This window comes from Diadema setosum, unplaced genomic scaffold (genome assembly GCF_964275005.1).
Source record: "Diadema setosum unplaced genomic scaffold, eeDiaSeto1 scaffold_25, whole genome shotgun sequence".
Classification (NCBI taxonomy): Eukaryota; Metazoa; Echinodermata; class Echinoidea; order Diadematoida; family Diadematidae; genus Diadema; species Diadema setosum.
This window is the reverse complement of record NW_027307652.1, coordinates 547,488-571,037: the sequence shown is the minus strand read 5'-3', so window position 1 is coordinate 571,037 and position 23,550 is coordinate 547,488.

The window sequence follows — 23,550 nt, the reverse complement described above, 5'->3', positions numbered from 1 at the left end:
CTTGTACAGGTATACATTTAGCTGGTAGCCAACACGTAAAATAAAATTTTACATAATTTACATTGATGCACGACGACTAGCCCGACCAGACGCTGTTAATACGCTACGCGAATACAGCTACGTATGTACAGCGGCGACTGGGCTGTGTATAGTTATTTACACGACGACGAGCCCTGTTTGTGTTGTGGTGCCGGTGCATGGTGGGGCCCATTTCACGATTTTCCCCAGCAGATTATTGATCCCAGTGAATGATTGATTATAAAATTTGTAATAAAACCCAAATTTGACATTCTACGTTGCTCATAAATCAACTCAACATGTTCGAAGTAGGGTATGATGCCCATCTCGGTCCCAACACCAAGACGCACATATGGGACTGACTTAATCTGGGCGTCGTACAGATAAGTAAACTCACCTTTCACAGCTGTATTTCCACTGCTTAGCCTTGCATTTCTTCAACACTGCATCATTTTTCCACTTTTCGTACCACTTTTTAGATCACCAGCAGTCTTGGGTCTTTCATCCATTATGAAACTGTCATGTACTTTCGACTGATAGCCATGGTTCTGTACTGCACTACAGACAACAGTGGTAGTGATCCATGACCGTGAAGAATTGCCATTGAACTATGTAGTGCAGTATCGCTGCATGTAATAGTACGTGTTGCATGTTCTCATTGGTCAGAGCACCCCTAGCTGGCGTGCTCTGACCAATCAGAGACCGGAATAGAGAAATTGGATATAGCGCCTTTTGGTTGAAAGCAAAAATGGATTTAGCGCCTTTTGGTTGAAAGCGTGAATTTCATGCTTGATTTTTTCATATTTCCTAAAACAATTTTGATTAAATTTTTAGTGCTTTATGTGCACATGACAAAGATCTGTTCGAATCATGCGAAAGATGGAGTTCGATAAAAATTGGATTTAGCGCCTTTTGGAAGCAAGCTCTTCATTTGATGGTCCGTAAAGACCAGAATAGCGCGTTTATTACCATCCAGGTTGAGGAGCCAAAGTACCAGGTAATTCAAAAGTAGCAAATGAAATAGCAATATTTTGTTAATTTACAGTATATGGTTGGGGCACCACCTATCGGCAGGGCACCTTCCCATCGGTGACGTTAAGTCTTCTTCTTTCAGTGACGTTAAGTCATTGGGGTGTCATTATTTATTGTTCTGAATGTGTACCAAATTTCAATAGTATGTATGACCCGTCGCTCTGGATTTTTGCTGTTGTTGTTTCATTTTGGTTCTACTAAAACCACGATATATCCTCATTTTTACACTTCTCACAAATACCACACGGACGTGATCGGCTTTGCAATTGTTCTATTCATATCTGTTTTGTATTCTTCTTGGCCGGTATTCCATAAACTTCTAAGACAAATTGCTTAAGTTTAAGCAATTTGTCTTAGATTTTTGCTTAGCTAAGAAAATCGCCCTAACGGTATTCCATAAACTGTAAGGCATTTTTCTTAAGTCGGGCGATTTGGCTAAGCAAAAATCTTAAATTCTGATGACGTCATTTGACATAAGCAAGATATTCATGTCATCACTGTTCGCGAACAGCTGTCCCGCGGTGAAAGTCTATGTATTTTACGTGTTTAAGCAACAATCGCAACTACCTAGCCACCCATGGAAAAAGATACCTAGGCTTAATGCACACTTTTTCAGAGGCTTTTTTTTTTTTTATATAGGAGCAACGTCTTCATATTACTCTAGGTCTCACAGTGTCTAGAATGTCAGTAAACGGCCTAGGCCTACTTATTTAGTAGTAGGCAACCTAGACCTAACAGTGACGTGTTGTTTTGGATCTTTTCGGCCAAAGTTACGGCCTTATAAGTGAGACTCACGCCGCAATCACATCACACCACATTTCAAGTACGACACCGAGTGAAAAAAGAAACATCATGAAATCACGAGAATCAAAATCAAAGCGAGTACTTACGTTGTATGTTTACACCCTTCGTAGTTACTAGGCCCAGATAATTAGTCCGTATACTCACCGATCCGGTAGAGCCGGAGAGGACGCTTTGTGACAGTACTCGCCTGTCTCGATACACAATCTGTGATAGCCGCACGTGTATAAGCAAGCTAGGGCATACGTCTACGTAATGTAGTGGGTTGTGGCATAAACGTAGACTTTATATATATCCGGGCGGCTATGTGCGTTCCTCTAGCTGCGCGCTCCACTCCGCCGCTAATGCGCGCTGAGAAGGAGGTCGAGGGCACGCGTAGTATACGCGCAACACATACCCCCCCCCCCCCGATTCCCCGTGGCCCATGGCCCACCGAGTTTCTACTGTATTGTTACTGTGCAAGTTCCCACGAGACGCAAACGAGACGCTTCGTCAAACCCTGAACTCATTTCATTTACCGTACATGACTGATTACTGATGAACTTCTTTATTTAGCAAAAACATGAAAAATCATGAGCTAAAGCCGCCATCTTTTCTACATTGTTATGCTACACCCATATTTTTTTCTTACTGGAACCCAAGTTAAGACAGCTCAATAGCTGTCTTAGATTTAGGGTAAATTTCTTAGACAAATGTCGTTTTGGAATACCGACGGCACATTTTTAAGAAAATATGCTTAGCCAGCAAGCCGAAATCTGTCTTAGTTAAGACAAAATTCTTAGCAAAATTCTTAGCAAAATGCTAAGACAAATTCTTAGCCAAATTTTATGGAATACGAACTTAAGCTAAGAATTTATCTTAGCCAGAAAATAAGCAAAATTGCTTAGATTTTCTGACTTAAGCATGCTTATCTAGTTTATGGAATACCGGCCCAGCGTGTCCATTAGTTTTTATGCCTCCGCCACGAAGTGGTGCCGGAGGCATTATGTTTTCGGGTTGTCCGTCCGTCCGTCCGTCCGTCCGTCCTTCCGTCCGTCCTTCCGTCCGTCCGTCCGTCCGTCCTTCCGTCCGTCCGTCCTTCCGTCCGTCCGTCCTTCCGTCCGTCCGTAATGAATTTTGTGGACAAGGAAGTTTGTGGACAACTATCGAAACCTGTTGAGGTATCCTAATGAAACTTGGCATGTATGTGTATTAGGGGGTGAAGTTGTGCCTATCAACTTTTGGGTGCACATGCTCAAGGTCAAAGGTCAAAAGGTCAAGGTCAAATACATAAAATTTCACTATTTCCACCATATCTATTGAATGCCTGAAGATATTTTCTTGAAACTTAGTGTATACATGTATTACCCAATTAAGATTCTCTGGTGAAAGTTTGGGTCATGAGGTCAAAGGTCAAAGGTCAAAAGGTCAGGGTCAAATACATAAAATTTCACTATTTCTACCATATCTATTGAATGCCTGACGAGATTTTCTTGAAACTTAGTGTATACATGTATTACCCAATCAAGATTCTCTGGTGAAAGTTTGGGTTATGAGGTCAAAGGTTAAAGGTCAAAAGGTCAGGGTCAAATACATAAAATTTCACTATTTCCACCATATCTATTGAATGCCTGAAGATATTTTCTTGAAACTTAGTGTATACATGTATTACCCAATTAAGATTCTCTGGTGAAAGTTTGGGTCATGAGGTCAAAGGTCAAAGGTCAAAAGGTCAAGTAAAAACATTAAAACTTCTTTTTTTTTCTCCGTACCTTGGAAAATTGTTCAAGGTATCTTCATGGAACATGATATATACATATACTGACTGGAAGTGATTATCCAGAGAATGTAGGGTTCATGGGGTCAAAGGTCAGGGGTCAAAGGTCAAGTGCAAGGCTTCAAAATTTTACTATTACCCTCATATTTATGCAATGCCAGCAGGGTTATTTTTTTTTTACACTTGGTGTATGCGTGTGTAACGTAATAGAAATTCTCTGGAAAGTTTTTTTTTTTCTCTTTTTGCCTCAAAGGTCAAAAGGTCAAAGATCAAGTGAAAGTGCTGAACTAACTTTTTCCTCCATATCTCGGAAGTGGCTCAAGTTACCTTGAAACTTAGTACATATTATGCATGTTCTACCTGAAAGTAATTATCTTATGAATTTTAGGGTCAAGGGCCAGATGAAAATGGTAACAATTTACTATTCAATTCAGAAATTGCACTTTTTCTCCACACCTGTACCTTGAAAATTACTCAATGCCTAAATGTATGAATGGGTCAAAGTCAAGATAAAGTCCTTAAATCCCTAGATACATGCTCTCTTATTCATCCAATTAAACCTAGGTCAAGGAAGGTGAACATTCAACACATTTGTGACAAACTTGTCATTCCAATATTTTGCCAATTTTGTGAAAATGTAATCACACAGTGTCCACATGTACTATCTAGACCTATTGGGAAAATCATGCATTATGGCGGAGGCATACCAGTCGCCAAAGCGACATTTCTAGTTCTTTAATTTTTTCTTATTGATCGTTTTTCATTTGTATTCCTGCTTTGGTGGGAGTTCCATCCCCCTTAATGAAGTTAGGGAAAAAGTTAACATATTTATAAAGAAACGATAATATGTAACGTTGCTATAATTTCCCGATGTTTTAGTTGTTGTACTTATCAATTACAGAAGCTGAAATAGAAATTGTGATGAGATCAATAACTTTTTTTTTTTTGGTATAGGGCCTACTTCATGTTAGTTTCTTGTGAGTGAGTGTTACTGAAACCTGGCTGCTCTCTTATTCATCTCCAATGTTGAGTACTGATAAATGCAAACACTGAAGCATACTAAATCAAAAATAAAAGACAGGTTTTTCTTTACCATATAAATTGATTTAGCACCTTCTGGGAAGGAGCTGTTCGTATGCAACAAATAATTATGCGGCGGACTTTTACCTTGCTCGGTTCGTTCTACACAAACGGTTGTCTCACTCGATCCGTTGAATCCGCACCCCTCTGCCACACACTTTAATTTGAATCCGTTCTCATACTCGTGCACCTGGAAAAAAAAAATCACACTACATGTTACCAGTCAATACGTTGGATGACATCACAGAACAGGAAATAATTCTCTTGCAAACATTTCCCTTTCACATGTTTTAAGATGAAGAACATAAACATGCACATAAGATCCTTTTCCCCGTCCTGAGTTCATTTTCCAAAGAAAATATTATTGAATCAAAGTAAACATTTTGACAGGTGAAACTGCCAGAATATACAATATGTATATCTTTTTTGGAGAAATTTCTTGCAGTAACCATTATGTCAATTTGAGGATAAACCATGATCCCGTTGCATAAAACTTACCATTAAATTTCAATGGTAAGCACCGTCTAAATTAGGTGTCACAGCCAATCAGCATCAAGGAATATAAAATTTACCGCTAATTTGAAGACTTACCGATAGAAAGGAGCGGTAAGTCCAGCGGTAAGGGTTTTATGCAACAGGGCCCATGTGTTTACAGAGATGACAAGTTATAAATATGTATCAGTGGTAGTGTGTTAAGTTTGGTCGATTAATACATTAGTGACCCAATGACAAGAATGCATAAATATTAATATCAATTGTCACACCTAACTCTTACGAATTCTGACTTCTTCTCCCGTTATAATGGTAATGAATTACTAAACACACACACACACACATATCCAAGTATTCCACTTTGATATGCGACAAGACTTAAAATTATTGATCTGGAATTAATCTGTAATGTGCAATAAATGTCATGTTATTCTTGTAGGTTTTCTCCTTTTGTACTTTTGAAAAATTCATTTACGTTGCATTTCCATCCAAACGATTCTAAACTCAAACAATAGTGACTAAATTCATGTACACAAAAATACCCATTCAATTGTGATGAAAGTCCTTTTCGGCGTTACATGAAAGTAGAACTGCAATTGATTTGGACATTTTTTTTTTTTTTTTGCAAACTGCCGTTTGATTAATGGAACTGTTGTTCTCTTTCTGGGTAGGTATTCGTAAATGAATAGGGAGCTTCGTTACGTGTATGTTACGCATACAAACACATAAGAACATAGCATAACATTTACGTTTCTCATCTTGAGGGAGAGCGACTTATTCGTTAGACCTCCCTCTTCTGGTGTTTCGTCTCTGGAAACATCCTCGATTTCCGTTCCGTCCTCAACGTTGACCCATGAAAGGCGAGCTGATGGTCTAACCATGCTCACCCGGCACACTATGGTGAGATATTCGGAATTCTCTGCCGATTCATCCACATAATAGATACACTCTCCCTCATTCGCATTAGTGGGTTTGCAATGGTCAACAGTCGGCTGTGCAGGAACTGTTGGTAGCATAACAATGAAACGCGATGTGATTACTGTCCAAGATTTATTGTTGTTGTTTTCATTGCTATTTGTAACCTGTTTCGTATAAAATCTCATTAGGAATCTCAAAAGCGTGCCTTTTAAGCGTTAAGACATAGTTATTTTCGGTGACATTTGTAAACGTATTGTCACTCTTTGTCCTTGTCTGTGTAGTTGATTTAATGGATAGCATTTTGGCAAATGAGCAGATGAGAAACATCCCTATTGGAAATTTCGATTCAGTTTATTTTGCTTTCATAAAAGACAATAAAAAGTGTTGGTACCTCAAAAGTGTCCTTGAATTTCCTTGTCTTAGTTTGTGTTTCAGGTTAAAGTACCTTTCATATAACTAACACTGTGAGACTTACTCGCCCCAAAGTGCTCTCATGTCTTAGTAATCATGCAATTAACTGCGACCAGCAGCCCCATACGCATAGCGACCAGCAGTCCCATACGCATAGCGTAATCGGGCTTCGCATTGTAGCATTCAGGATCATGACAGATTTAGTATCGCGGGATAAATGTTAACTTAAAATCCCAAAAATTCTTCAATTTGAAGACTTACCAATTAAGGTGAAGTACTGAAAACAGGCTTCGAGCAACGTTTGGTTCTGCCTATAGTCCCTTTCTGTTCGAATTGATGACTGAATGTGACTCGGCCGAGAGGACCTTGGGAGAGCTACATACACTGAATATACAGCCAGTGCATGCGAACACATCACATGCGCACAAATTTCAAATCCATGAACGGATAAGATGTTTGTGTGCGCATGCGCTGGCCGTTGTATTCAGTGTATGTAGCTCTCCCAAGGTGCTCTCGACCGAGTCACATTCAGTCATCAATTCGAACGGAAAGGGACTATTGGCAGAACCAAACGTTGTGGTTTCGTACAATAGTTATCGACGCGGTACCACGACGGCTCTGGTACGAAACCATTATTGCATGATTGCAAAGATATGGGAGCACTTTGGGGCGAGTAATTCTCACAGACAACGTACTTTAACCTGAAACACAAGGAAGGAAGGTGCCCTGCCGATAGGAAATTCAAGGAAACTTTTGAGGTACCAAAACTTTTTATTATCTGTTTTATTATAAGTGTCATTATCATTTGCATTATCGATACTACAGTTTTCTTTAGGGCTTTTTATGCCTCCGCCACGAAGTGGTGCCGGAGGCATTATGTTTTCGGGTTGTCCGTCCGTCCGTCCGTCCGTCCTTCCGTCCGTCCGTCCGTCCTTCCGTCCGTCCGTCCGTCCTTCCGTCCGTCCGTCCGTCCTTCCGTCCGTCCGTAATGAATTTTGTGGACAAGGTAACTATCGAAACCTGTTGAGGTATCCTAATGAAACTTGGCATGTATGTGTATTAGGGGGTGAAGTTGTGCCTATCAACTTTTGGGTGCACATGCTCAAGGTCAAAGGTCAAAAGGTCAAGGTCAAATACATAAAATTTCACTATTTCCACCATATCTATTGAATGCCTGAAGATATTTTCTTGAAACTTAGTGTATACATGTATTACCCAATTAAGATTCTCTGGTGAAAGTTTGGGTCATGAGGTCAAAGGTCAAAGGTAAAAAGGTCAGGGTCAAATACATAAAATTTCACTATTTCCACCATATCTATTGAATGCCTGAAGAGATTTTCTTGAAACTTAGTGTATACATGTATTACCCAATTAAGATTCTCTGGTGAAAGTTTGGGTCATGAGGTCAAAGGTCAAAGGTCAAAAGGTCAGGGTCAAATACATAAAATTTCACTATTTCCACCAATCTATTGAATGCCTGAAGAGATTTTCTTGAAACTTAGTGTATACATGTATTACCCAATTAAGATTCTCTGGTGAAAGTTTGGGTCATGAGGTCAAAGGTCAAAGGTCAAAAGGTCAGGGTCAAATACATAAAATTTCACTATTTTCACCATATCTATTGAATGCCTGAAGAGATTTTCTTGAAACTTAGTGTATACATGTATTACCCAATTAAGATTCTCTGGTGAAAGTTTGGGTCATGAAGTCAAAGGTCAAAGGTCAAAAGGTCAAGTAAAAAACTTTTTTTTCTGCGTACCTTGGAAAATTGTTCAAGGTATCTTCACGGAACATAGTATATACATGTACTGACTGGAAGTGAATGTAGGGTTCATGGGGTCAAAGTTCAGGGGTCAAAGGTCAAGTGCAAGACTTCAAAATTTTACTATTACCCTCATATTTATGCAATGCCAGGGGTTACGCCATTTCCTGACCCACTTTATCTGACACACTCTTTCTGACACACTTTTTTTTGCCATTCACTTTGTACACGGGGCAGTTTTCATGAGACGGCGTCTGTTAGTGGCTACTGTGCTATTGAATATTCAAGACTATGGTATGGCTTGTCGAACGTCGCGCTCAAGGCCGGCCAATAAGAGGCGGCCAGGAGCTGGTGAGCCGGAGGCGCGCGGCAATTTCTAACCTCATCCACGTGTAGGCCTTGCTACTACGTGGGCTTCCAGTACCTTTTTTTTTTTCAGCTAATTAACCCATCCACGTACGGGCCTCTGTGTACTAGTAATCTTCGTGCCTGCCTAGTAAGTCGGCAGTGAACTTGGGCGCGATCTTCCCTACGGCGCGATCTACACGCGAAGGGTATTCATGCTCCCACCCCCTCCCCCTCCCCCCCCCCCCCCGAGATAGCTCTGGAACATTCCATTCAATGACGGGGGTTTTATTTTGCAATGTTATCAAATAACTCTCATGTAAGCAAATTCTTGCCATAGCTAATCTATTTTAAAATAAAATCGTAATCCATCTATGATTAGATAACCTAATTCAAATTGGCAGAGACATAGAAAAATATTTGTTTTACAATCGTGATACGTTCAACTACTCATCTGTGCTGAAATCCGCATGTCTGCTCCACACATGTTATCGCTATCGCTCAAACTTCGATCGCGGTGCCGGTGGCTTGTGTGTGTTTACAACATGTGTGCATATGGAGGAAGCATGGGGCTGAAAAAACAGTACCACGTGGTGAGGTAAAAAACAAATCGGACGTAAGAAGTCGTACATTCGAGAGCTAAACAGACAAATAGCGAAAACAAAGTCCACTGAAAAGGTCTTGACACTGTAATGTATGTTCCAAATTCATGTGTGGCTTAGTTTCGAGAGAATTTTCTACACTTGTAAAGGTTTTCTTTGCAAGAGATCAGGAGTGAGATCGGTGAAGTAGCTAAACATGTACTCTATGTGACTGTTGGTGACTGCTGCATGCATGCTTGCACGTGGCTGGGAGAGTGCGGCAAGAACGCTAGGAATGCACCACCAGCACGTACGGTGGGCTGCAAATTCTTGGGGCAAAATTAGACTTCATTGTTCAGCCCGTCTAGTATTTATATATTCATAATAATTCTAATTCTTCATGAAATCACGATAGAAATTCTTCATAATTATTTATATTCATAATACATTTAAGAAGCGTAATATGAAATATTTTGACCTTTTTTTGAAATCCAAAGAAAAAAAAATGTTTTGAATAAAAAATTGATAATAAATAATAGTTCTTGACTCAAGTCTAAACTTCGTGCGTCTTCTTCCAGTTACCCCGCAGTTGCCCATGGATACGACGCATAAATAATCAGCTGTTTGCTGAGTCATTCCTACCCTACTGCCTCTGTTCAAATTGAGAGCGATTGTGATTTTATCGGTGGCATTTATAGTTTCATGACCTAATCCAATAAAACTAGACAAATTTAAACATCAAATGTTGTGACAGTTTTTGTCAGAATTTCCTATCAATATCACTTGTTGCCACGATAGTTTTGAGATTTCACTAGCTTCATTATCGAAGATGTTCTGAGGCTGTTATGGACATTTGAAAGAACTGCTTTGTAAGAAATCACCTTTTATTTATTATCTATTTTCACACACAAGAATTTTGATGACTTACATAATCTTTTAAAACTATTCTAATGTCATAATATTTCATGATGGTATGTGTTCTGTCTTTACATGGCAAGATGGGATTTTTTTTTTTCTTCCGTCCAGGGTCAAAGAAGGAAGTGACAGGAAGGAAACCAACACGATAGGAAGGAAATGAAAAGGATAGAATGAAACACCTGCTCAGCGGGCTCTTTTTTATTGATTTTTACAATGGTGAATGCAGTACGTCAGAATTTAAGTAAATTTACAGTTCTAAATAATTTATCATTTGAAAAATGAGCAAAGAAAATGGGATATAATCGAGTTCTTAAAATGAAAACTAAATTATCATCGCCATTTAGATCTAATATTTACTAAAGAATAGCCCTGAGGCAACCTTATTGTCAAGCTTTTGGTTGAGTTTCTTTAGAGAAACGAATTTTTGGAGCACTGACCCAAGTGAACAACCAAAAGGTAAAAAAAAAAACTGATTAAATGCAGGTCTCTAGGTCTAGACCACTCCTGTGCATGAGCGAGCAACAGCCCCCGTGGACAGTGTCACTCTCGTCCTTGGCCTAGGCTAGGCTACTCGTGTCGTTCTCGCCATCATCAATGATCAACGTCATGGTCACACGAAATAAATTGCATCATCAAAAGGGTTCGTATATCATCACCAGAATCATTATGATCATCATCACTATCATCTCAACCACAGCAAAACCCTGAATATCATTCCCACCATAGTCACTCCCAGCTCACAAAAACACATCAGCATACAGACATCGCAGACTTTGTAGCTAACTACGTTAGACTTTAGATCAATGTTAGTTGTACACAAAATGAAACGGAGGTGGAAAACTAGTAATGAATACACGGAGATCATCAACGATGGCATTTTACCGTAGAAAAAAATACACTGAACATCTTGCACCGCAAAAAAAAAAAAAAAAAAAAATTGAGGTAAAAAACTACGTTGAGGAAAACTAGGGTGAAAACTCGCTGCTTGGAAGACGAACGATGAAGACACTGTACGGTAAAAATGCACACGGAAACAAACGAGTGGGTACCATGAATGTTCTCGCACACACGTAGATAATCTACATCGTGTTCAATCAAAAAACTCAACAAACACTCGAACAAAAACTCACCTCTAAATTGTTGCAAACGAGATAATCACTTCAAAAAATGGGGGAAAACACTTGTGGTAGTACGATTGTACTCTAACAATAACAGAGATAAGATGATACGAAAGCAAAAGAGAGAAAAAGAGAGAGAAATGGACAGGAAACCTGCAGAAGTTATGCCACACTCACTGGCACTAAAACGCAATTCAACAGACACACGCACACTGGTAATCAGCAGATATCGTCATGGACCCCCTTGAGGAGATCGATATCACGCGTAAGTCAATAGCTAAAAGCCAATCACAGACACAGAATCAGACCGAGTGACTCTTATGAAAAAAATATCGCAAGGCTGATGAATATTCATTAGCACAGTTGCCAATAACAGAGGCCGTCTCATGAAAACTGCCCCGTGTACAAAATGAATGGCAAAAAAAGTGTGTCAGAAAGAGTGTGTCAGATGAAGTGGGTCAGGAAATGGCGTAACCCCAATGCCAGCAGGGCTATTTTTTTACACTTGGTGTATGCGTGTGTAACCTAATAGAAATTCTCTGGAAGGTTTTTTTCTTTTTCTTTTTTTGCCTCGAAGGTCAAAAGGTCAAAGATCAAGTGAAAGTGCTGAACTAACTTTTTCCTCCATATCTCGGAAGTGGCTCAAGTTACCATGAAACTTAGTACATATTATGCATGTTCTACCTGAAAGTAATTATCTTATGAATTTTAGGGTCAAGGGCCAGATAAAAATGGTAACAATTTACTATTCAATTCAGAAATTGCACTTTTTCTCCACACCTGTACCTTGAAAATTACTCAGTGCCTAAATGTATGAATGGGTCAAAGTCAAGTTAAAGTCCTTAAATCCCTAGATACATGCTCTCCTAGTCATCCAATTAAACCTAGGTCAAGGAAGGTGAATATTCAACACATTTGTGACAAACTTGTCATTTCAATATTTTGCCAATTTTGTGAAAATGTAATCACACAGTGTCCACATGTACTATCTAGTCCTATTGGGAAAATCATGCATTATGGCGGAGGCATACCAGTCGCCAAAGCGACATTTCTAGTTACACTTGTGTTTCTTAACCCCGGACTTTCTCTGACCCAGGACTATCGTTAGTCCCGTACCAATTTTTTCAGCTTTTTACACTGGCCAATTAGTCCCGTACTATCTCTTGTCCGGGGCTAAGGAGAAAACTAGCCTTTTTACACTCGTATTTCTTAGCCCCGGACTTTCGAAACCACATGAATATTCATAATTACGCTGTGTACTGTACACGTACACGCACGCACCGGCAGCACTTGATTACCTCGTTTCTGATTGGTCAGTGAGGGTCGGACTTCGTCTCCGTCGCTTAGCCCAGGATTATTTTTTCGTTCTGTTTACACTCACTTGCTTGGCACCGCAATTGCGGTGCTAGCACCGCAATTGCGGTGGTAACCCCTGCTATTTTGCAGGGCCAGATAGTACCGTACTATCGGTGGGGCTAGCCCACTTTGGCAAAAACGAGTGTAAACAGAAAGTGGGCTAAGGATAGTCCCGTACCAACGGTGGGGCTAAGGCCCCCCTTAGCCCCACCGTTGGTCCGGGGCTAAGCAAAAATTTACAAGTGTAAAAAGCCCTTTTGTTAAGCTCTTTAAAAAGACAAGGCGGGCCATTATAGCATTACTTCCCAATGCATAAACTGCATTAATACCTCTATGTAGTTTTAAAAAAATGTGCATGTATATTTGTCATAATTGTCAATGTAATTCCATCAGATCAATGAAGTTTTAGAGCTCATTCGAATGGTAGAAGAGTCTGTCTGGGTATATGATCATGTGTTGATAACCAGGCTTTATCGTATCTTAGTTATTCAGTATGTAAACAAACTTCATATTATGTGAGTATTATATATTTTTACATTTGCAATTCCATTCTTATTATGTATTCAACTTTTCGATGATGTTGGTTGCGAACACAAGCAGAACTCTGTCCCCACACCTTTCACAGTCAAGTTGGTGGACCCATGAGCCCCTCCACCATTTCGAATTGACAGATAGCATCGGTAAAGGCCTTCATCGTCAATAGAGAGGTGCCGGAGTAGTAGAGCGTGGTTTGGCGCTACAGAAAATCTCGGGTCGGCTCCGATGAGTTTGGGGTGATACGGCCAACTGGCCACGATATTGCAACTTGCGTCGTTTGCGTCAGCCCCTAGGATTCCGCAGCGATACCAGGTGACTGATACCGCTGGCATCCGTGGTGCACATGGCAGCAGCACGGTGGATCCCTTCAGACCACATACGGATTGGTCTGGTATAATGACCGCACCTGCCAAAGAAAAGGCATACAACAATGAAAATAGTTATCAATCTATAAAGACTGGTATGTGTGCTGTCAATATTCTTCTATGCCATTCCCTTTCGTAATCTCATTTGACATTTAGGGGCTTAATTTTAAATATCATGAGACAAATTAGGTACACGAGGGGTTGTTTAACCAGAGTGCCTTGGGGTAATGGATTGAATGTCCTTTCAAAGCAGTTGTAAGTTGGAAGTGTGTACGAGTAAATCATCCAAAAGTTGTAAATACTCTGTGGAAGGTGCACTGTGTTATGATGATTAAGATTAGGCAGAGGAAAGAACTTACCTGTGTTTTGCGACAGGATTTAGACTTCGATATTTAACACACCTATTTACTTTCCTTAAGCGCTTTAACACAGAACCAACCCCCCCCCCCCCAAAAAAAAAAAACTTAAAGTGGAAAATCTTCAGTAAGGCAAGAAAGAAAGAGAGAAAGAGTTACCATTAATGAAATGTTCACCCCTTTAAGGGAAATAGAAGGCTTCCATCACCATGACCAAAGAATCAAACGAGAAAAAAAAATATATTGGGTTTAGGAAGGCAAGAAAAAAAAAAAGAAGAGAAAAACACAATTAATGAAGCATATTTAGTAAATGAAGACACACGTCCATGAGTACAATAACAACACTGATAAACGAAACATGATAAAAACAACACGACAATTTGCCGATATTGTCCAACAGAAAAATAACAAAGCAAACACACACCTAATTAAAAAATACATTTGCAAACATCGTATAAGACATCTAAACGTGCAGTTTATCGTATCCCAGACTCCAGATACAAAATGATTTTCCTTTTACACACTATCAAATCGTATATTTTTCGTGTCTATCCGTATCTATTGATGACTCTAACCATGCTAAGTTTACATTTCGAGCATGGGTACTTAAAAGGAAAAATGCACTACCATCACCACACAAATCAAATATGCAGCATTAATCAATGAGTCAAGTAAAATTTTAACTCGGAAATGAAACAACCAGAATTCATACAATCGCACTGCAAATATAGTTAGTGCGATGACACTATTGCGTACATACTGATTACTATTGACGCATCTCTAACATGGGGGAAATGGCTACCACCTCCACACGACATGACGAATTATTATACAATGTATGTTTGCAACTATGATACAATTGCAGAATCTACTACCACCAACACAGAAAACAAATATGCAACATTAGCCAAACCGCGCCAAATCGAAATGAGGAGATGAAGCAATCACACTTCATACAGTCGGAAGGTATACTTTGTTAAGATAAAGCAGATTAGTATGAGAAGAAGAACTTGTCTGTGCTTTGCGACAGAGGACAAAGTGAGAAAAAAATTTTAAGATGGCTTTAGGAGGGCAAGAAAAAAGAAGAGGAAGAGAAAAACACAATTGATAAAGAATGTTTAAAGGGATGGAAGAGTATTGGTGTAGATGGAAATTAGGCTTTTAACTTTTTGCGAGATACCAAGAAAACACTAATGAAAAGGTACAGACTTTACCATTTTAAGAGGAATTCAAAGTTTATTTGATGAAAATCGGGTTTGGAATGGCTGAAACATCCAAAAACATAGTAAAACAAGGGATCGTAATAAAAGGTGGGGCCCATACTACTTTATTACAATCGCTCTGTTTTGGATATCTCAGCCATTTCAAACCAATATTCATCAAATAAACTTTGAATTCCTCATTGAAATACACCCTTTTTCATATTTCATGAGAAGTTTCTCATTATCTCACAAAAAAAAAAAAAAAAAAATGATAGAAACCTGAAATTAGGTGTCAACCAGAACTATAAGATCCCTTTAATAATATATGACGGCACACGTCCATAAGGACAACAACAACACTGGTAAACGAAACATAATGAAAACCATACGAAAATCATGACAATTTGCTGTCATTATCTAACACAAAAATAACAAAGTAAAGAAACAACAAACTGAAAATGCATTGGCAAACACCGTATAAGACATCTAAAATACTATAAAAGTGCAGTTTATCGTATCCCAGACTCCAGATACAAAATGATTTTCCTTTTGCACACTTTTAAAGCGTATATTTTTCGTGTCTATTGATGACTCTAACCATGCTAGCTATGCAATTCGAGCATGGGTACTTAAACAGGAAAATACACAACCACCACCACACTTAAATGAAATATGCAGTATTAACCAATGAGTCCAGTTAATTTTGAATTCGGAAATGAAACAATCAGGCTTTATACAATCGCACTGCAGATATAGTGAGTGCGATGGTATATATTTGCTAGACTATCATTTCCGAACTAAAAGCATCATGAGCATGATGTAAGTGTATTGCCTTTTTTTTTTATTTTAACGCAACTGTGTAAAAATAACACCCCTGTTCGTGTTTTCCATTTTTAAATTCAGAGTATTTCCTTTACAAGTGAGTCAAATCTCAGGCAAATTGTGACTATTGATACTATAATCATAGCTTTGATAGGGTGTCGGACGTGTTGGGGAGACCCAAAGAGATTTTCCCCAGTGACTGCTAGAGTGCGGAGTCTTCATACGCTCTGCACTATTGTTTTGTGAGCGCAAGGGGAGCATTGGATGACAACGAGGCGGTACAACGGTAGGCTCACCCCTCGTGCTAACACGTTAGCAAACGAGCAACCGAGGAGCAGCCAAAATCAAGTGCGTACTCGCGTAAAAGTTCAGAAGTTCGCGTAATACGCGCTGTAGAAAAGTTAATGTATACATAGTACGCAAAGTCCGCCATTGTTAAGTGAGCTACATGGCGGCCCGCGTGTTTTTTTTTAGACGGCACAGATTGGGGAAACTAAAAATCTATCGGGGACCCTATCCCTAAACCTAACCCTAATCCTGATCCTAACCCTAACCATCAAACCCTAACCCTAACCCCAACCCTAACCCTAACCCTAACCATAACCATAACCAAAAACCCTAACCCAACGTTTTTCCCATAGGTTTAACACTCGCCATGCCCCAATCTGTGCCGTCTTTAAAAAAAAACGCTGGCGGCCCCATGAAATCACTGACTCCATTGTAGAGTCCGCCCTCTAGTGGTGGGGAGGAGAAAAATCTCTTTGGGGAGACCCAACTAACTGACTAACGTTAGAATTACTAGCAGCAGCATAACATGAGAAGTCATGGCCACTTTTAATGTCTCGGGTGATTGTCTTCCGGGTCAGTATCGGATTATTGAACCTGGCGTGTTTCTACAGCGCTGAAACTGGAAACTGACCCGGAAAGAACTACCTCATTAGACGGTTAAGATAATCGGAATCGGTATCGGAATCTGAATCTGAAAGAAACCGTTACTGGTGCGTTTCTACAGGCCCCGTTCGGATACAATCCGATATAGACCCGGAATTTTGGGTTCTGTAGAAACACACTGTTTGCCTGAGACGCGCTGTATTTGAAGATGTTGTTGTTGTTTATCCAGCATTTTGATTGTGAGATCATGTTGTTGCCAAATTTTTACCTCCACGAAATAATCATTATTACTTTAAAATCTCGTTCTTCAAACTAATTCCCTTAATCGAAAAAAAGCTACGACTACAATTTGTAAATCTTTTTAAGATAATAAAAATACACTACCTTTGGAAATAAATGATGTTTCTAGGTGTAGATCTAATGAGTTTGTACTTAGCTTTCTTTTGTATCGTCATGTAGGGTAGCCATTTTGTGTCCATTTTTATCGCGCGCCTTCGTATCTTGTTATATACTATCTTTGGTAATAGCCGGGTTCACACGTACAAAATAGCGGGATGACGATCGCGATCCGTATCTCGAGTTCTTTGCGAGCGTCCACACGTACCAAATTAGCGGGATATAGCGATCGCCATCGGTATCCCGCTAATTTGGCGAGCGTCCACACTACCGAATTATCCCGCTAATTGCCAATAGAAATGACGGCAAAGCCTGCAAACTGGGTCACGCAGCGCCCTTCTCTATCACTGCCTGCGCGCACTTCTCATTGCCCTCGATTTGACTCTGCGATTTACCCGAGAGTGGTTGGAGGAGTATTTGATGGTCCGTAAAGACAATATGCAGAATAGCGCGTTTATTACCAGAGGTTGAGGAGCCAAAGTACCAGGTAATTCAAAAGTAGCAAATGAAATAGCAATATTTTGTTAATTTACAGTATGGTTGGGGCACCACCTATCGGCAGGGCACCTTCCCATCGGCACCCAGCGTATCATGGCTGTTTGCGTATAGAACGAAAAGGTACGCGCGGGATTTGTGTCATTAGCTATAAAGACAATAAAAACGAAGAAACGAAAATCAAACTCAAACAAACCAAGCTAAAAATTACACATCCGCTCAGTAACGACGCATGGCTGTGAAATTCACGTGTATTACCTATATGCGGTGAAATGCACGTGTATTACCTATGCTGTGAAATTCACGTGTATACCTATGGAGTGGAGGGGGTGCCGATCGCAAGGTACCCTTTTTTAGCTGCGCGAAGAAAACGGAACGCACGCACTAAAATTGCGCTATTTTAAAACGGAGATTCATAATCAACGAGACGGTCACGACATTCAAAACTGCAGTATTTATGGCATATTTGAGGTAAGAATTAGGCGAATTTGTGTTATATTTTTAGAATAAACAAGCTACAGATCCTTAGGGTGACAATAGGTGGTACCCCCAACCCTACTATTGAAATATTATAATGTGTCTTTTTATCTATTTGTAAAAGTAAGTGATTATCAAGTCAAAGTTGGTTTATATTATCGGTGATTTTAATATTGATTTATTAAAATATAGCACAGATAATGATGTAACTGATTTTGTTAATACACTTTTTAGTAATTATTGTCTCCCTCTTATAACGAGGCCTACACGCATTACCAATGCCACTACTACTCTGTTGGACAATATTATTACCAACCATTTCGATAAGCCTGTTCAAAGTGGACTGTTGTATTGTGATATTACTGATCATCTACCTTCTTCCAGCTAACTGACCTAAATCAAATAAAAAGTGACAGACCAAGTAGTGATATTTATGTGAGAACTGTAAACAAAGACAGTATTGACGTTTTCAGGAATGAACTTGGTTCACACTGTTGGGATAATTTGTATGCTATAGAAAATGTTAACGAAGCTTATGATTATTTTGAGTCTTTTCTGTCAGGGTTATATAATAAACACTTTCCCCTAAAGAAAAAAAGTCGGTGTGCAAGAAAGCTTAATCCCTGGATGACTGACAGTATTTTACGTTCTATCAAATATAAAAATTTGTTATATAAGAAATATATGCGTAATCCAGGCAACTTTAATGAGTTAAAATATAAACGCTTTAGGAATACTCTGAATGCTACAATAAGAAATGTGAAGAAACAATATTTTGAAAGGAAATTTGTTGTATATAGAAGTAATATTACAGCAACTTGGAATCTCATAATACACTCTTGAATAGAGGTGGTAAATGTGTTACTGATATGCAAATGAAATGTAATGGTGAACTAACTACTGACTCTCACAAAATTGCAAATGCTTTTAATTCATATTTTACTCAGGTTGGTCCAAATCTTGATAAGTTGATACCACAAAATAATTCTAACTTTATGAGTTATCTAGTGAACCCTTGTTTGAATACCATTTATTCTCATGCAACATTTGAAACAGAAATATGTAGCACTGTCAACTCTTTTTGAAATAATACAGCCTCTGGAATTGATGATTTCAGTCCTCGTATAATCAAACATACAATAAAAGAAATTAGCAAACCGTTATGTCATATATTCAATTTATCTTTATCATCAGGAGTCTTTCCAGATAAATTGAAAATTGCTCGTGTAACCCCTGTGTTTGAAAATGGTGACAAATGTGAATTGTCAAATTACAGACCAATTTCAGTGCTTCCTTGTTTTTCGAAAATTTTGGAAAGGATTGTCTACAACCGTGCTGTGATCAAAATAATATTGTGGGTAGTTATCAGTACGGCTTTCGCAGCAATTATTCAACTTCTGTGGCCCTAACTGACATTGCGAATAAGATTGTTGATACGTTTGAGGAGAATTCCTTTCTTATTGGTGTTTTTATTGACTTGTCAAAGGCTTTTGACACAATTAATCATAATATTATGTTAGCTAAATTAAAGCATTATGGTTTTAGAGGTGTAGCATACAGTTGGTTTAAAAGCTACCTCTCCAATCGATATCAATGTCAAAATATAACAGTTGTATATCAGACTTAAAGAAAATATTATGTGGAGTTCCACAAGGGTCCTTATTAGGACCACTGTTGTTTATATTATACATAAATGATATTGTAAATGTTTCTAATTCCGATACCTCATCGTACATATTATATGCTGATGACACTAATATATTGTTCAGTGGTAAGCATCTTCCTTCTTTGCAAGATCAAGTAAATAGTAATCTTTCAAAATTGTGTACATGGTTTCAGGCAAATCGATTATCTGTTAACCCCCGCAAATGTAACTTTATTGTTTTTAGTAATCGTAACAAATCATAAGACACTGATTTCGTTAAAGTGGAATTGAATGATGTTCAAATTCCCAGGGTAGAGAAAACAAAATTTCTTGGTGTTATTTTAGATTCAAAATTAACATGGAAGCCTCATATACAAGAGACAGAGAAAAAAATATCAAAGAACATTGGTATTATATCCAGACTAAGCTACATGTTACCTACTGATGTATTGCGGATGTTATACTCCACTCTTGTTTTGCCCTATTTATCTTATTGTAACATGGTGTGGGGAAGTACTTTTCAGTCCAGTCTAAAGAAATTGACTTCAAAGCAAAATAAAATAGTAAGAGTTATACATGGAGCGAACGCGAAATCTAAAGCAGGCCCGTTATATTCAAAACTAGAATTGCTTACTTTGAAAAATATCACCACCTATCAGCAATGTATTTTTGTATATCAGTGTGTCAACAAACTTATGCCTGACCATTTTGTTCTATTGTTTGATATCAATCAGAATGTGCATAATTACAATACACGCTCCTCGTCATTAATGCATTTGCCCAGACCCAGAACCTTGTCTTACCAACATAATATTCCCAAGAACAATTTATCTAGAGACATAAGAAATGCACCATCTCAAAATTATTTTAAGATAACACTCAAGAAAAAGTTGTATTCATCCATATAAGGTAGTTTATAGTGAGGGCTGCTAAATTTCTCTTGATTTATTAAAATGCCTTATACATGTACATGTATGTACAATGTTGCCTTGTTTGTTTTAGTATTACAAGTGTATATATTTTTGGGTTCTCTTTACCTCTCCTTAATGTATTTTTTTTCTTTCTTTCTTCTCTTTTCTTTTCTTTCTTTTTTTCCTTCTTCCTATCTGTTTTCCTCCTGCATCCTTAGCTTTAGTCACTTGTGTATCTGTATTTCGTCTTAAGTAAATGTATATTAATGTCTTTTTAGCTATGTTTCAATCAGATTCAACTACGTTTTCAAATGTTAAAGGTGCACTCACTTCAAGCTGTGCTTACTGAGTTGTCACCTCCAGTTTGTCATTACTGAATTGTTACTGTTGTTACACGAATTGATCTGGAAATAAATGTTCTCTTGATAAAAAAAAAAAGTTACCGTTGGATTGGTGATGGCTATCTCAAATCCGGCATTGTGATCAATATGACCATTGGTACTATAAGACCCACCTTGAATTTCGTTACTTTGAGATGAAATTTTGGCTCTTCAAATGCATCAGTTTTTGGTAACAATTGTTGCATTTCCGTTTCATCATCTTTTGCAGCATCTTTTGGGGTTTTTTCGAGTTCAAGGTAAGTACCCACCCGCCATATCATGCCATGCTAATGCTTGAACCATTCATATTTAGTAGAAACGTAAAGTTGCGTCTTACCGAGTCTGGACCAGTGCCAAATTAATTTCGTCATTAACCATGTTAATACTCTCATTGTCTCTTTCTCACAGCTGAAATAACGAACCAAACATCTATATAAGTCCTAAGATTTAAACCACAAACACCCCCAAACAGTGAAACACATTACCTATCCTTTTAAAGTGACAAACACTGAAACGGTGAAAACAACTACTATACCCTGGGCAATATGGCTTAGCATTCAATGCAATTTAGAAAATAGTCAGAAAGACAGAAAATGGATGGCTTTTCTATCCCTTCTCCGAATGGTTAATTCTAAAAATGTTGTAAATTTCTGAAATTCGAAATTGCAGATGTTCGATTTGTGTTTGTGTGTAATTTGCGGGAGAAGAGTACTACGTTAACAATATCCCTAAAGATTGTTCTCTTGTAATTGAAACTGAATCTTGTTTCCTGGTCCCGTCAATCACAGAAAAATGAAATTAATTCATTTCACATCCAGTGACACGGAAAAATGTAGATTTTATGGAAACAAAGACCAATAAAGGGCAAATGAAATGTCCATTGTACGTAAAACCATTCAACAATGAAAGCTGATTACATCACTGGACAAAGAGATTGTAGCTATTGTAGCGACCAGAAAGACTGAAAGAGGAGAAAGAAAAGAAAACCAAGACACAAGACCCCCCCCCCAAAAAAAAAAAGAAGAAAAAGATAAAATGATTAGATGAAATAAGATAAAAAGACCCCATACGGGAATTTAGACTGTCCTTATTACACTGAGTGAACATGACGTTTGGTGTGTGTTTTTTCCTCTCTTTACTGTCTATTTATGTCAAAGTAATAAAAAACAAACTTTCCGATTCCAGCTGAGGTAACGCTCATAAAGGAGAGGGTGATGACGACCAAGAGGCAGAGGTGAGCCAAGGTTTATCTTTAGTGTACCCCTTTGGTTGGACGAGACAGACACAAGCAGGCGAAAGGATGACACACGGCGACTCGCTCGCAAAGAACCCGGACGCTCTGGCCTCTCGTACTCCCACTTCGAAGGGAACCTGTGCTGCAGCTCCGAGTCAACCGCTGGACTTTGACTTACTCTTGATAACACAGACACGCAGACGTTGCACCAAATACAAAGCTATAGCCACCGTATTGGTCACTCCTCTGGTGACGAAAATATGACAGGCACACACAACGCACGCCGTCAGTAGTTGGCAGCCTTTATAAAAATGGTTTCAAGGATATCGCCAATCAGAAGTATGGAAATAAGTCGCGTTTGCGCTCTTTAGTTTGTTACTGACATGAATGGGCGGCGCCCTTTTTTCCGTATCCAAGCGAGAGATTATCTCATGAATAATGTATACATCAGCGCACCTGCTATAACTTTCCTACCAAGTGCACACATAACGTGTTTGTTTTTGATTTGTTTTTAATTTGTTTGTTTGTTTGTTTGGCAGTCACGTGTCACTCTATGTGTTGAATGCAAAGTTGTATGTATTTCGGGTCCCGCACCAATTGTTATGTGAAACAATAGAAATCAGATAAAGATTACTAAACAAAAAGTGTGTGTGTGTGTGTGTGTGTGTGTGTGTGTTTGATGTGTATACTTGTGTGTGATGTGAGTACTTGTGTTTGTTTGTTTGATGTGAGTACGTGTGTGTGTTTTGAGTGTATGATACGTGCCTGTGCGCTTATATGTGTACGTGTTATACGTATTTGTGGTGTCATCTGTATGTGCACCCATGTACATATTGCGTTGGTATTCTTGGAGCAACCGTGTTTTAGATAGTAACCATGGACATAAATTTATTGTATTTTTCATAAGAACTGCTGGAATACTCATTTAAGGGGCCCTGAAATCCAAATGCATCCAAACATCTATATTAGTCCTAAGAATTAAACCAGAAACACCCCAAACAGTAAAACACATTACCTTTCCTTTTAAAGCGACAAACACTGAAACAGTGAAAACAACTACCCTGGGCAATATGGCTTAGCATTCAATGCAACTTAGAAAATAGTCCGAAAGACAGAATATGGATGGCTTTTCTATCCCTTCTCCGAATGGTTAATTCTAAAAATGTAAAATTCTGAAATTCGAAATTGCAGATGTTTGATTTGTGTTTGTGTGTGATTTGCGGGAGAAGAGTACTACGTTAACAATATCCC